Genomic DNA, 14,078 nt, shown 5'->3' with positions numbered 1-14,078 from the left:
AGTACGTGGCTCATAGTCAGGGTTTTACTGTTTGCTATATGCATTTACATCTCTAAAAGGATACACAAGAAACCAAATTGTTATCAGAGGCCATCTCTGAACAGCAGGATTATGGGGGAGGGCTTTCATTAACTAAATTGTGTACTTCCACATTGGTCTAATTTTTATAAAATTCATACTGATGTCATAGTCATAAAAAATAAATATATTACTACTAAAAAAATAAAAAAGAATATGAAGGGGCACCTGGGTGACTCAGTTGGTTAAGTGTCTGCCTTCTGCTCGGGTCATGATCTCTCAGGGTCTCAGGGTCTCTCTCGAGCCCCACGTCTGGGCTCTCTGTTCAGCGGAGAGCCTTTTTCTCCCTCTCTCTCTACTACTCCCTCTGCTTGTGTTCTCTTGCTCTCTGTGTCAAATAAATAAAATCTTAGAAAAAAAAAAAAAGAACATGAAGAAAACGTTAAAGAAACTTGGAGAAGAAAACTCAGTTTATGGGACAGTGAGGGAAATTAGTTTAGTAGATCTCAAACTAAAAATGTTCCTCCTCTTTTGTGCTATGAAGGAGTAAGATCTTCAGTGGGCTTATGGGTCCTACCCCACTGCAAAGGCCTGCATTCACAGTGAAGTCAGAGAGATTTTTAATAAGAACTCAGACCTACAGAATTTACTCAGATGGATTCAAGAAATTTGAAAGGATGCTAATATATATATATATATGTTTTATATTTATATTTATAAATTTTTTATATTTTATATTTATAAATATAAAATGAAAGAAAAACTTTATAGCCACATCTGCCTTCTAAAGAGAAAGACTGTCAAATATGAGGCCCTTTTAGCTACCAGCCACCTTTTTGAGTTCAGCCATGCAAAAAAACAACAGAAATAAAAGCCAAAGGTTGCCAAGTTGCTCTGCACGATAAATAAAGAAGAACTGAATTCCAGGGGGAATCTGTGAGGAATAAAAGAAGGGGAAGGAGCAAGGACCCAGGGAGATGCCAGAGGTCCAGGGTCTGGGGTTCCCAAACCACCAGCAAAGCTGGTAACAATTAAAATTCTTTTTGTGAGTATATTCCCTATTCTTGGTGGAAACCAGGAAAGGACCAAGTTTCAATTTTGAACTGATAGGCTGAGAAACAGAGGAAGAGGAGGCAGAGATGACCCAGAGAACACCTTCACCCCCTAGGAACCTGCAGAACCTTGGGGGAAACCTCAGATTTCTACATGGCAAGAAACAAGGGGTCAAGCTGATCTTATCTAGATCTTAAAGTGCTAACACATCAGAGTTTACATGGTTTATTTATCAAGAGGGATATTTATTTATCAAGGACAAATTGATATGTATGTGGGCACAAAAATAAATTAACTCGACTACTCTTCCACACCACTGAAAAGCTTTTCACAGTTTGTGTGGTGTTGCTAACTCATTTTAGGTCACGTATTCCTTTGAGGATGTGATGAAAGCTAAGATCCTGCTCTTTGGAAAATGTGTATCATTTCAAGGGGCCTGTGGACCTCTCTGGAGGCCATCTCTGGGACATTCACTATAGGGAGACTGTAACAGCACTGATGGTCATTGCTTGTTGTTGACAATGGGTACCCCAAGTCACCTTGCAGTTTATGCAGAAAATATAAGAACACCGCTGACATTCATTGATTTATAAACATAATACACATAATCCTGAAGGTATAAACAATGCAATGTGATCTCTGTACTGATTTATAGTTAACTGAGGGAAGGAAAGACAACAGACTGCTACAATAGGGTGGGATAAGTCAGACTGTACATTTCAGACTAACCTCACCCCTCCACTTCCTTTTTGGCCCTAGGACTCACTAACTACAAATGGAACAACAGGTGGAAATGAGTGACATGAATACAGAGTACAAGCAGAGGAAATCAACAAGAGGCCAGGACACTGGGGCTGTTTATTTTATTTAAAGATTTTATTTATTTATTGGACAGAGAGAGACACAGTGAGAGAGGGAACACAAGCAGGGGGAGTGGGAGAGGGAAAGCAGGCTTGCTGCTAAGCAGGGAGTCCCATGTGGGGCTCCATCCCAGGACCCTGAGATCATGACCTGAGCCAAAGACAGACACTTAATGACTGAGCACCTCAGGTGCCCCTGGGGCTATTTTATTTTATTTACTTATTTATTTATTTATTATTTTAAATATTTTATTTATTCACTTGACAGAGAGACAGAAAGAGGACACAAGTAGGCAGAGTGGCAGGCAGAGGGAGAGGGAGAAGCACGCTCTCTGCTGAGCAGGAAGGCCGATGCCGGGCTCCATCCCAGGATTCTGGGATCATGACCTGAACTGCAAGCAGCCACTTAACTGACTGAGCCGCCCAGGTGCCCTTTTTTTTTTTTTTTTTTTAAGATCCTGGGGCCATTTTAAATAGCCAGCCTGCTATACTGTGGCCTTTGATTTCCCTGTGTCTGCATACAAATATCTCCAAAATCCAAACCAAGCCAAAACAAAACAAAAAAACAAGAGTTCTTTTCCTTAATAAACAGTAACCATGAATATTTTTTTAAATGCCACTTTAAGAAAAAGGAATTGACAAACTGAGATTGTTCTGAAAACTCATCTATGCTAAGAGAAACCTACCATCCACATTGCTGGTTTGCATTGTTAGATCAGCAAATATTTATTGAGTTCTGAAATAATCATGTCTGCTGTTTGCGTTACATAAGAACTTTCACACGAGATTGTCTCATTTCTTCTGAAAACCATCTTGTTGTAAATGCTTACATTCAAGGGCATGATGACTTGGTAATTTACAGCTTGTTAAGTCCTGTAGCCAACATCAAAATACAGACCTACCTACCTTTTCCTAAACTCCCAGGGAAAATGACAGCCGTGCCAGACACAGGAGGGGCAGAGGAGGTAACAGCCTTGAAGGATAGAGTGGAGAGAATATGTTAATGTAGCACCAGGATAAGCTTGGGTGTTGAAATCACATGCACTTGGGAAAAAATCCTAGCTCCCTCCCCCACTTACGAGCTATGTGATCCCAGGCAAATCACTTGATCTCTCTGAATTCTGAGATCTCATTTGTAAAATGAAGACAATAATAGCATCTATCTCATCTGAATGTAGGAAGGTAGAGGAAGGAAAGGAGGGAGAGTATAATGAACGGATGCTAATTTATCTTTTACAGAGGAGAATCAGAGACAGTGAAGGCATCAGGACTGACTGCCATTTCAGCCAACATGATGGATTAAATATCCCCAAACCTTCCTGCCATCACCCTAGCAAATATGTCGAATGCATGCCTGAGCTTAAGAGCCTGCATGGGAAGTTTTCTGAGGTCAAACAAGCACAAGTCCGGCAAGATAAGATAAGCACCAGAAGGTTTAAAGACATTTGCCATTAAATGATACAAAGCTACTTTAAAATTAACTGTCTAAAATCACAAATAAAGAAAAAATATGTATATGTGTGTGTGTGTGTGTGTGTGAATCTTATTTACAATTTTGGAGGTAATCCCCACAATTACCAAAAATCTCTAAAGTAATAAAGAAGTGGTGACGCCTGGGTGGCTCAGACATTAAGTGCCTGCGTTTGGTTCAGGTCAGGATCCCAGGACCCTGGGATGGAGCCCTGCATTGCATCGGGCTCCCTGCTCAGCAGGAAGCCTGCTTCTCCCTCTCCCACTCCCCCTGCTTGTGTTCCCTCTCTCACTATCTCTCTCTGTCAAATAAAATAAATAAAATCTCGAAAGAAAGAAAGGGAGGGAGGGAGGGAGGGAGGGAGGGAGGGAGGCTTTCAGGAGAAAGCTGGGTAAGTGAGGAGGGAGACTCTCCCCCACCCTTTTTTGCTTATATCTTTCTGTTCTATCTAGGTGTTTATTTTTATGTACAAGTATTTACTTTTCTAACTTTTGTTAAATTGGCAAAGTAAGGAAGGTTGATGGAACTCTGCCATCACCCACCATAAAAAATAGTAATGGGATGGATAACATAAAAATGAATTTCAGAAGAAAAAAAAAATCAGTCTTAAGGTGACTGGAGAAGGTATTCTCCTCTAAACGTACCTCATCAAAGATCTCTTTTGAATGATAACACCCAGTGTTGTAGAGATACGGGAAAATGGTGGTTAGGAATGAAAAATAGTACAACAGTCCTAAAACGCAATTTGACAACATGTACTGAAATCCTTAAAACACTTCCCCCCCCCCCCCCCGGGGTGGGGCGGAATATGGAAACTTTCTGTACTTTGTGCTCCGTTTTACTTGAACCTAAAACTAGTCTAAAAAATAAAGTTTACTGATTAAAAAATATGTATACATGCCCTTTAACCAGGTCATGTGACTTCTAGGGCTTTATCCTGCAAGAGATCATTATGGGGATGTTTGCAAAGACTGGACTCAGGGTGCTGACTCACAGTGCACAATTAGCGAGTGGCAAATACATTTTGGTACACCTGCAGAATGGCATACTATGCAGTTACCATGTGATGCTATAGAAGAGTATCTCACAGCATGAGAAAAATAGTCTCTCTATATATTATATTATATATATAATATAGTGTATATAATAGGGGCTCATGGTTATAAAGAAAAATTCTGCATAAAAAAATAACTGAGGAACCTAGTAGTAACACTGCAGGTAATTTTTATTTTCTTCTTTTGGTTTGTTAGCATTTTATTTCATTTAAAAAAAAATTAGGGGCGCCTGGGTGACTCAGTGGGTTAAAGCCTCTGCCTTGGGCTGGGATCATGATCCCAGAGTCCTGGGATCGAGCCCCGCATCGGGCTCTCTGCTCGGCGGGGAGCCTGCTTCCTCCTCTCTCTTGCTCTGCCGGCCTCTCTGTCTACTTGTGATCTCTGTCAAATAAATAAAGAAAATCTTTAAAAAAAAAAATTTTAGAGATTTTATTTACTTGAGAGCGAGCGAGCGAGAGAGAGAGCACAGAGGCAGAGGGAGAAGCAGACTCCCCACTGAGCAGCGAGCTGGATGTGGGGCTGGATCCCAGGACCCTGAGATCATGACCTGAGCTGAAAGCAGACACTTAACCAACTGAGCCACTGCAGGAGCCCTAGTTTGTTGGCATTTTAATGTTTTCCGCAAAGCACTCTTTTTGTAATAAAAATATAGTATTCTATAAAAAGAAAAAAATATAAAAAGCTATTTTTAAGTTCCTTTGGGCAACACATACCAAGAAAAGAAAAGGGAAATAAAATCGGAAAGAAAAAGGAGGATCTTTAATAAAGCAAGATGGAGAGGAGAGGGAAGGGGGCAAGATCCTGTGGGATGGAAATGCCCTGGGCAGCCTCTGGGCTCCTCAGCCACAGCCCTTCCTCCAAATCTTTGATGGGAAAACCACAGAGAAAGGACCCCAGAGCTTTCTTCTCATTTCCCATGACTGATCACATTGCTTCTGATAGGTGGATGGTAGGCAGACATCCAGTGGATTTCAGTACAATGAAAGATGAGATCAAGAACAAGGCTATTAGCCCACAGAACTAAAGGTACCCTCAAACTAATTTGCACGAATGCCATGATTTCTAACCAACAGAGATGATTATTTATGCAGAGCTGCAAAGAAGCTGTTGTGTCCACAGATGAAAATTCTTAGCCAGGAAAAGATTCCAGGCCTGAAGCAGAGCAGTCTTTAAAAGAGAACAGCCTTGCAGAAGATAAAAGGGATTCTTCCCTCCCCCCTTGGGAAGGACTGAGGCTGTTGGCCCAGAGATAAAATGACTCTGTACAAACTGATGCTGAAGTTTCTAAAAAGTCCCAGTAAAGAAAACAAAGAGAAAGATGATGTGCTTGAAGATTAATTTAAGCAGCAACAAATTAGACAGAAACCAGAGGAAGCTGACTGAAAGGCTCATTAATAGTGTGAATCTGAAGGAAGAAAATCAGATGGGACGATATTACTGGAAATTCTCATTTCCGTGGACCCTATGACAAGAGAACCAGGCTACTGCCTTGTAAGATAGGGCATTAAAAATAGAAGCCTTCCGTGTGAACTAAGTATATTACATGGGCTCAAAGAAGAGAACAAAGTCATACCTGAATTACAGTCCCTATAATTCTTTTGCACCCTAACTACTTCTCTGTACTAACTCCATATTGTGCAAATATCACCGAGGATAATTCTGATTTCATCTGGCTTAACATATAGGGAAGACTGATCTTGCAAGCACTCGCCAGCATCCATTAGTTTCTGGCCATATCCCCAAATTATCCATATGTTTTCGCAGAGAGTTTACTGGCTGTCTAACAATAGAATCCTCTGTGAGCTGGAGATAACATCATCTGAAGCTAAGGACTAGAAGAGGCACTTAACAGAGCAAAAGGCAAAATAAAATAAAATAAAATTCAATTACAGACGTTGAGCCAAATAGGCCTTTTGGACTGGAGCAATGAAGACAAGTCTTCAGCACAGAATGCTGCACTGATTAACCCCTACTTGCCAGCCGAGGCTTGTGACAGAAAGGGCTGGAAGGTGTGAAAGGAACCTTGTTGAGAACATCATCTAACTCCAGGAGCTCCAAGAGGCCCATTATGAATGGCAGGGCACTGACTGCTGGCCCAGGCCCTCAGGATGCTCTTACTTGGGGAGTATCTTTCTGAACAAGGAACTGATAAGGAACTTGCCCAGCAAGTAATCCCTGTTACAACTGTCCGACTTTTTTTTTTTTTTTAAAGATTTTATTTATTATTTGACAGACAGAGATCACAGGTAGGCAGAGAGGCAGGCAGAGAGGCAGGCAGAGAGAGGAAGGGAAGCAGGCTCCCTGCTGAGGAGAGAGCCCGATGTGGGGCTCGATCCCAGGACCCTGGGATCATGACCTGAGCCGAAGGCAGAGGCTTTAACCCGCTGAGCCACCCAGGCGCCCCATAACTGTCCGACTCTTTAAACAGCCATAAACAATGTGTAAACAGATGCATATAGTGTATTACAGTAATACTGCATTTACCAAAACAAGTGGCAGGCTACAATTTGCCAATTCCCACACTAGAGGATGGGATGCTGGTCGCCGATAGCATGAAATGTTGAAAGAGTTTTAAAAATAATCACCTACAGTCATGAGAAGTGAAGTTCAAATTGAAGGCAAAGCTATTCCAAGCTCAGTAGTTGCTCCTCCAGACCCACGAGGGGCATGAGGAACATACAGATCAGGAATTGGGTTTATGCTTCTAATTGCACTGGAGACCTTCAAGGCCATTTTAAGCTCATGTTCCAGGGCTGTTCTGGAGCACAGTTTCTTTTTTCTTTTTTTTTTTTTTTAAGACTTTATTTATTTATTTGACACAGAGAGAGGCCACAAGTAGGCAGAGAGAGAGACAGGCAGAAACAGAGAGGGGAAGCAGGCTCTCTGCTGAGCAGAGAGCCCAAGGCCAGGACCCTGAGATCATGACCTGAGCTGAAGGCAGAGGCCCAACCCACTGAGCCACCCAGGGCCCTGAAGCATAGCTTCTAATGTCCAATATCTAATGCCACGTGTGCTGAAGAAGTGAGTCAAGGCAGCAGTGGTGTTTTCCCTAAAACAATCCCTCTTAGTGTGGCTGGACATTTCTTATGGAAATATCATCCCTGATTGCTTTGTTTCCATCTAGGTAAACATTCAAGCCCAGATCTATTAGCTTCCCCCGCCCCCCGATTCTGCGAACTATCTTCCTACTTAAACCAGCGGGATTGGATTTTGTCCTTTGCTCTGAAGAACCCTGACCAATATGATATGCTACCAACAAGCATCTCTATTATAGAACCCAGCATAGTACATTATCATTACTTGTGATATTTCTGTCTCCTTAGCTGATGGAGAAAGTATTTTACTCATCTCTGTAGACCCACTACCCTAGCACAAATGCCAGGCAAAACAGAAGGCACCTAATAAATGAGTGTAGATGAACAGAAAAAAAACCCACAAAAAGATGGAAACCGTGTCTTCAGAGTGGAGAGATGAGTTATTTTTAAATGATGTTGTAATGTATTTTCTTAAGAGCCTCACTTGGTTGAAGTTACTATTGTCCATCCAAGACCAAGTAGCACAGTAATATTCATGCCCAGGACCGCAAGTCCCACTGAAGAAAAATGATTTCTAATTCTCTTTATTTCCACTGCTAAGTTTGAAATGAATTTCAAAGGTTTGGAAGATTCTTTAAGACTTATGCTGGAACAATGACAGAAATGTGGTATCATGATCAAGAAGGTGTGATTCCTCCTGTGCTCACAACCTGTCTTTTATATAAAGTGATATGGGGATGGAGAGTTACAGAAAGTTAAAGAAAGATCACTGAAGGAGGTGGATTTGGGACCAGAAAAACACAATCACAAAGGAAAGCCCTTGGAAGCAATAATCATAAAAATAATGACTGGAATGCACTGTGACTCATACTACATCACAGTTTAGAGAGAGCTTAAAAATGAAATGAAGCTGTGCCCTTTTGTACATCAGAAAACAGCCACTTTAACATGGAATAAAAGCAAATCAAAATTGTAATGTCATGAGGCCTCCTAGTACTGTAGTAATGGAAAGTTTTGAGAAATGATATGTAATACTGGAAAAGCATTCAGTTTAAAACTCTTTTCCCCACCTGCCGTGGGAAAAAGGGAGCTCTGGCTTCAGGTGCTCATTCCAGTGAAAGGAATTCCATATGCTAAAAGACGATCAGGACTCTATCAGACCCCTCTCACCCAAAGTCAAAATTCATCTCTCCATCTGCCTGAGAAAGGTAAGGTTAATAAGCAAAGTCTTAAGACATCACACACACAAAAAACAACTTCCAATGGATCTACAGATTTAAATGCAAAAATATCAAACCACATAAGTATTAGAAAAATACACGACACAATGTTTTGTAGCCTCACAATGTGGAAGGCCATTCCAAGTATGAAATAAAACCCAGAAGTCATTAAAGAAAAGAGTGATAAATTTTACTGTATACAAATAAAAATATTTTGCGTGGCAAAAATCATGATCAGCCAAGTAAAAATCCTAAGTCAAATTGGGAAAAATTACATTTCATAGCATGAATAGCCTATTTCCTTAATCTACAAAGAGTTTCTAGAAATTGGTAAGACAAAGACCAACAACCTAAGGAGGAAAAAAGCTCAGAATATGAACAGGGAATTTAGAGAGATGTAAATACATATGGCTCTGACTATATGAAAAGTACTTCATCTTAGTTGATATTTTATTTTTCATCTACCATTGGAGAGGATCAAAAAGTCTAACACAGGGTGCCTGGGTGGCTCAGTTGGTTGAGCAACTGCCTTTGGCTCAGGTCATGACCCCGGACTTCCAGGATCAAGTCCCACATCGGGCTCCCAGCTCCTTGGGGAGTCTGCTTCTCCCTCTGACCTTCCCCTTCCTCATGCTCTCTCGCACTCATCCTCCCTCAAATAAATAAATAAAATCTTAAAAAAAAAAAAGTCTAACACACTAATGTTCAAAAACAGTAATTCTCATCCATTGCTGATAGAGTCATACATTGGTATAGTATCATTTGACAATGAATACAAAAAATTCACATATCATCTGCCGTGGCAGATCCGCTTTCAGGGATTTATCAGAAAGACATACTTCTAAAAATGTGAGATATGTATTCATTAGAGCAAAAGATTAGAAATCATCTAAACATTCATAAGAGGGAGGTTAAATAAAATCAAGGTACTTCCAAAAGAAGCCTATACAGCCATAATAATTTAGATACACAAACAGTGATATTTAATGATACAAAAATAATTCCAAAAAACGTATATTTGGGGGTGCCTGCATGGCTCAGTGGGTTAAAGCCTCTGCCTTCGGTTCAGGTCATGATCTCAGGGTCCTGGGATCGAGCCCCACATCAGGCTCTCTGCTCAGCGGTGAGCCTGCTTCCTCTTCTCTCCTTCTCTGCCTGACTCTCTGCCTACTTGTGATCTCTCTCTGCCAAATAAATAACTAAAATCTTTTTAAAAAGACAAAAAAAAAAATGGGGCGCCTGGGTGGCTCAGTGGGTTAAGCCTCTGCCTTCGGCTCAGGTCATGATCTCAGGGTCTTGGGATCGAGCCCTACATCGGGCTCTCTGCTCAGCGGGGAGCCTGCTTCCTCCTCTCTCTCTCTCTCTGCCTCTCTGCCTACTTGTGACCTCTCTCTCTGTCGAATAAATAAATAAAAATTAAAAAAAAAGACAAAAAAAAGTATATTTTACAAGCCTGATGTAGAAAAATATGAACAGTATACTACCTACTTCATAATAAGGAAAGAAACAAATATGTTTATTTACTTTTATACACATGGAATATTTCTAGGATGCATGAAAAACTGGAAATGGTAGGTCTCTCTAGGGTAGCTGAAGGATAAGGATGACAGAAGATTTTTCTTTTTTCTTTTTAGGATCCAACTAGAACCCTACTTCTTGAATCTGATGGTTTTAGTTCTTAAATCCCTTCTAATCTAGAATAGCACACCATGTCTTATGAAGAACCAATGTCTCTGTAGTAGTGAGTTTTCTAATATTTGCAACAAGATCTATTTCCTTTTATGTGGGTGTTCTTTAATGTCTCTCAATAAAATTGTATAATTTTCTGCCTAGAGGCCTGTGGTTTTTGATGTTGCTATACAAAGTATCTTTTAAAATTTAATTTTCTGGGACGCCTGGGTGGCTCAGTTGGTTAAGCAGCTGCCTTCGGCTCAGGTCATGATCCCAGCGTCCTGGGATCGAGTCCCACATCGGGCTCCTTGCTCATCAGGGAGCCTGCTTTTCCCTCTGCCTCTGCCTGCCATTCTGTCTGCCTGTGCTTGCTCTCTCTCCCTCTCTCTCTCTGACAAATAAATAAATAAAATCTTAAAAAATAATAATAATAATAAAATTTAATTTTCTACTTGTAGCTGGTACGTAGAAATACAATTGATTTTGTATATTGATTTAGTATCCGCCAAACTTGCAAAAACTCTTAACTTTAATAATTTATTTGTAGAAATCTTTTATAATTTCTACATAAATAATCATGTCATCATAGAAACAGTAAGTTATTAATTCATCCTTTCCCATGCTTTTATTTTTCTTGTCTCATAGCAATTGCTAGAATTTCTGACAAATGTCAAATAGAAGTAATGTTATTAGGGCAACTCTGATTCCTGATCTCCAAGTGAAAACTTCCTCAAACTGAAAATTCTCCATTAAGTATGATGTTTGCTGTACATGCTTTATAGTTCTTCCCACCAGATTAAGGAAGTTCCCTTCCTATTTTCCACCTACCCCTAGGGGGCTGAAATTGTTGCTACTGTTTTAATCAGGAATGGATGCTTAATTTTATCACACGATCATGATTCTTCTCTTCTAATGTTAGCAAATTACACTAATTGAGTCTATGGTGTTGAACCAACCTTGCATTTTGGCTATAAAACCAACTTGGTTATGATGTATTATCCTTTTCACACACTGCTAGATAGGGAAGACTATGTTTTCCAAAGATGGCCTCAACAATACTACTCCATCCTGAGTGCTTTTCTTACAACGTGACTTTGACACTCCTTCAGTTGGGTGGTGGGGTCTTTGACACATTCGCAGGAATCTAGACTGACCTCTGTAATGGTCTCAACCAAGAGAGTACTGGAGGGGTGGTGGTATGTGAATTTCAAGATTTGACCATAAAAATGTTAAGCACTTCCAATTAACTGACTTAGAACCCTGCACTTAGAACCCAGCACTTAGAACCCAGCTGTCACGCTGTCAGGAAGCTCAAACTAGTCCTTGCAGACAGAACACAAGAAGCACCTATGTAGGTGTTAAAATGGAGATGAACTGAGGTTCTATACAGCAGCCAGCTGATGGTCTACACAACAGTCGGTACTGACTGTACGACATGCAAGTAAAAACCAGCTCCATATGATTTCAAGCTACTTTGAGTCTTCTCAGCTGGGGGCCCAAACAAAATGGAGCAGCAGAGACAAGCCACCCTCACTGTGCTCTGACCAAGTTCCTGACCCATAGAATCTCAGGTATATAAAATAGCCATTTTAAGTCACATTCTGGTCAGTTTCCTACACCACAATAGTAAGTAAAAAACTGGATCTTGCTTTGCTAATATTTAGCTTAGAACTTTCCATATCCATGAGTAAAACAGCCTGTGAATTTTCCTTCCTCACAATGTTACCATCAGGTTTTTTGTTTGTTTTGATCATCTTTTACTATTTTCAGGAAGAGTTTGTGTAATATTAATTCCTTCTCTCTTAAATGCTTTATATAACTTTCTAGTGAAGCCATCCAGACCTGCAGTTTTCTTTGTGGGAAGGTTTTTTAACTGCTGATTCAATTTTTATTAATAGTTACAATACTAATAAGTTTATCCATTCACCTAAATTTCCCAAATTTTTGGCATAAAACTGTTCACTATGTCTTATTATTTTGTTAATGACTACATGATTCCCCCCTCTTTTCACTTTTTTTTTTTTAAGATTTTATTTATTTATTTATTTGACAGACAGAAATCACAAGCAGCCAGAAAGGCAGGCAGGGCGGGGGGGGGGGGGGGGGTCGTGTGTGTGAAGCGGGCTCCCTGCTAAAGAGAGAGCCCGATGCAGGACTCAATCCCAGGACCCTGGGATCATGACCTGAGCTGAAGGCAGATGCTTAACTGACTGAGCCTCCCAGGGGCCCCCCATCACTCTTTTCACTCTTGATATTGATTATCTGTGCCTTTCCTTCTTTCCTTTTTCCCTCTCTCCCTCCCTTCCTTCCTTTTCTTAATCAACCTCACAAGGGTATATCATTTTTCTTAATCTTTTCCAAGATTGTTAAGCTCTCGTTGATAGACTATATTATATATTTGCTTTATATTTCATTGATTTCTACTTTTCTTATAACTTGTCTTTATTTTCTTCAGAATTATTTTGCTGTGCTTCTTCAGACTTCTTAAGATAGATGCTTGCTCGCTATTTAGCCTTTTTTATTTCTTAACATATGCATTCTGGGCTATATACTTTTGAATCTCTGAATTCACATCTTTCAACAGTTCTGGGAAATGTTCAACTATTACCTCTTCAAATAACTGCCTCTGTACCATTCTTGCTCTTCTCTTTCTGGGATTCCAATTAAATGTTTATTAGACCTTCTCACTGGATCCTCTTAATTCTCTTACCATCTCTTCATACTTTGCATATTTTTTGTCTCTTGATGTTCATTGTGGATCATTTTCTCCTAACCTATCTTCTAGTTCACTAATTCTCTCTTCAGTGATTTTAAATATACTGTGTTCTTGTTTCTGGTTATTATATTTTTAGTTCTACAATGCCTTTATTTTTCAAATCTGTTGTTTGTTTTTAACAGTGTCCAGTTACTTACTGATATTTTCATTCTTAGCTTCTATTTCTTCTTACAAATAAATTAGTTGTTTTATAGTCCATGTCTTAAATTCCAATATCTCATAGCTTTGAGGACGTTTTTGCTGTATGTTGTTTCTTCTAGTTCTTTTCATGGGTATCTTGTTTCCTTGTGAACCTGGTTTTCTTCTGTGAGCTGATCATTATATAACAAATTACTTTAGAGGACTAGTTTGACACACAGGATAACATACTCCTTTAGAGAGGATTTTTGCTTGCTTCTGCCGGTTCCCTGATGGCATCATTAGCTTAATATCATCAAGATTAAAGGTTCCCCAGAAGCTTTGGTTGCAAAACTGTATCAGGACTGGTTTAGTTCAAGATCCCCCTTCATGACCTTAGCAGTCCCATTCAAATTCAAAAGGTGGTTTATTTGAGTCCCTGTCCTTGACAGGCAATGGGCTATGAATTCTGTTCTCACAGATGAGGCCACCAAAATTATCACTTAACTTCACAGATGAGGCCACCAAAATTATCACTTAACTTCACAGATGCTTTCTAAGGATAAACAAATGCCTCCAGAACAAAAATGGCTTTGGTATCTAGCCTTACCTCTCTTAGCTTTTTTTTTTTTTTTTTAAGATTTTATTTATTTATTTGACAGAGAGAGATCACAAGTAGACGGAGAGGCAGGCAGAGAGAGAGAGAGAGGAAGCAGGCTCCCCGCTGAGCAGATAGCCCGATGCGGGACTCGATCCCAGGACCCTGAGATCATGACCTGAGCCAAAGGCAGTGACTCAACCC

At 40.1% G+C, this 14,078-nt stretch overlaps 1 protein-coding gene across 5 annotated transcripts in view; it reads right to left on the bottom strand.

The window, feature by feature from the left end:
* Positions 1-14,078, bottom strand: part of PKIG (cAMP-dependent protein kinase inhibitor gamma) — a 98,282-nt gene that overhangs the window by 45,346 nt on the left and 38,858 nt on the right. The window contains exon 1 of one of the 5 annotated variants that reach the window (XM_047744934.1): positions 2,838-2,904. The exons of 3 other annotated variants lie outside the window; for them this stretch is intronic. The gene's annotated coding sequence lies outside the window, so the exon portion shown is untranslated. Of the gene's footprint in view, positions 1-2,837; positions 2,905-14,078 lie in introns of those variants that run through there. One more of the 5 variants, XM_047744938.1, reaches the window with a different exon arrangement.

Source organism: Lutra lutra, chromosome 9 (genome assembly GCF_902655055.1).
Source record: "Lutra lutra chromosome 9, mLutLut1.2, whole genome shotgun sequence".
Taxonomy (NCBI): domain Eukaryota; kingdom Metazoa; phylum Chordata; class Mammalia; order Carnivora; family Mustelidae; genus Lutra; species Lutra lutra.
The sequence above is the reverse complement of the archived record's forward strand: the minus strand, read 5'-3'. Positions and strand labels throughout refer to the sequence as shown.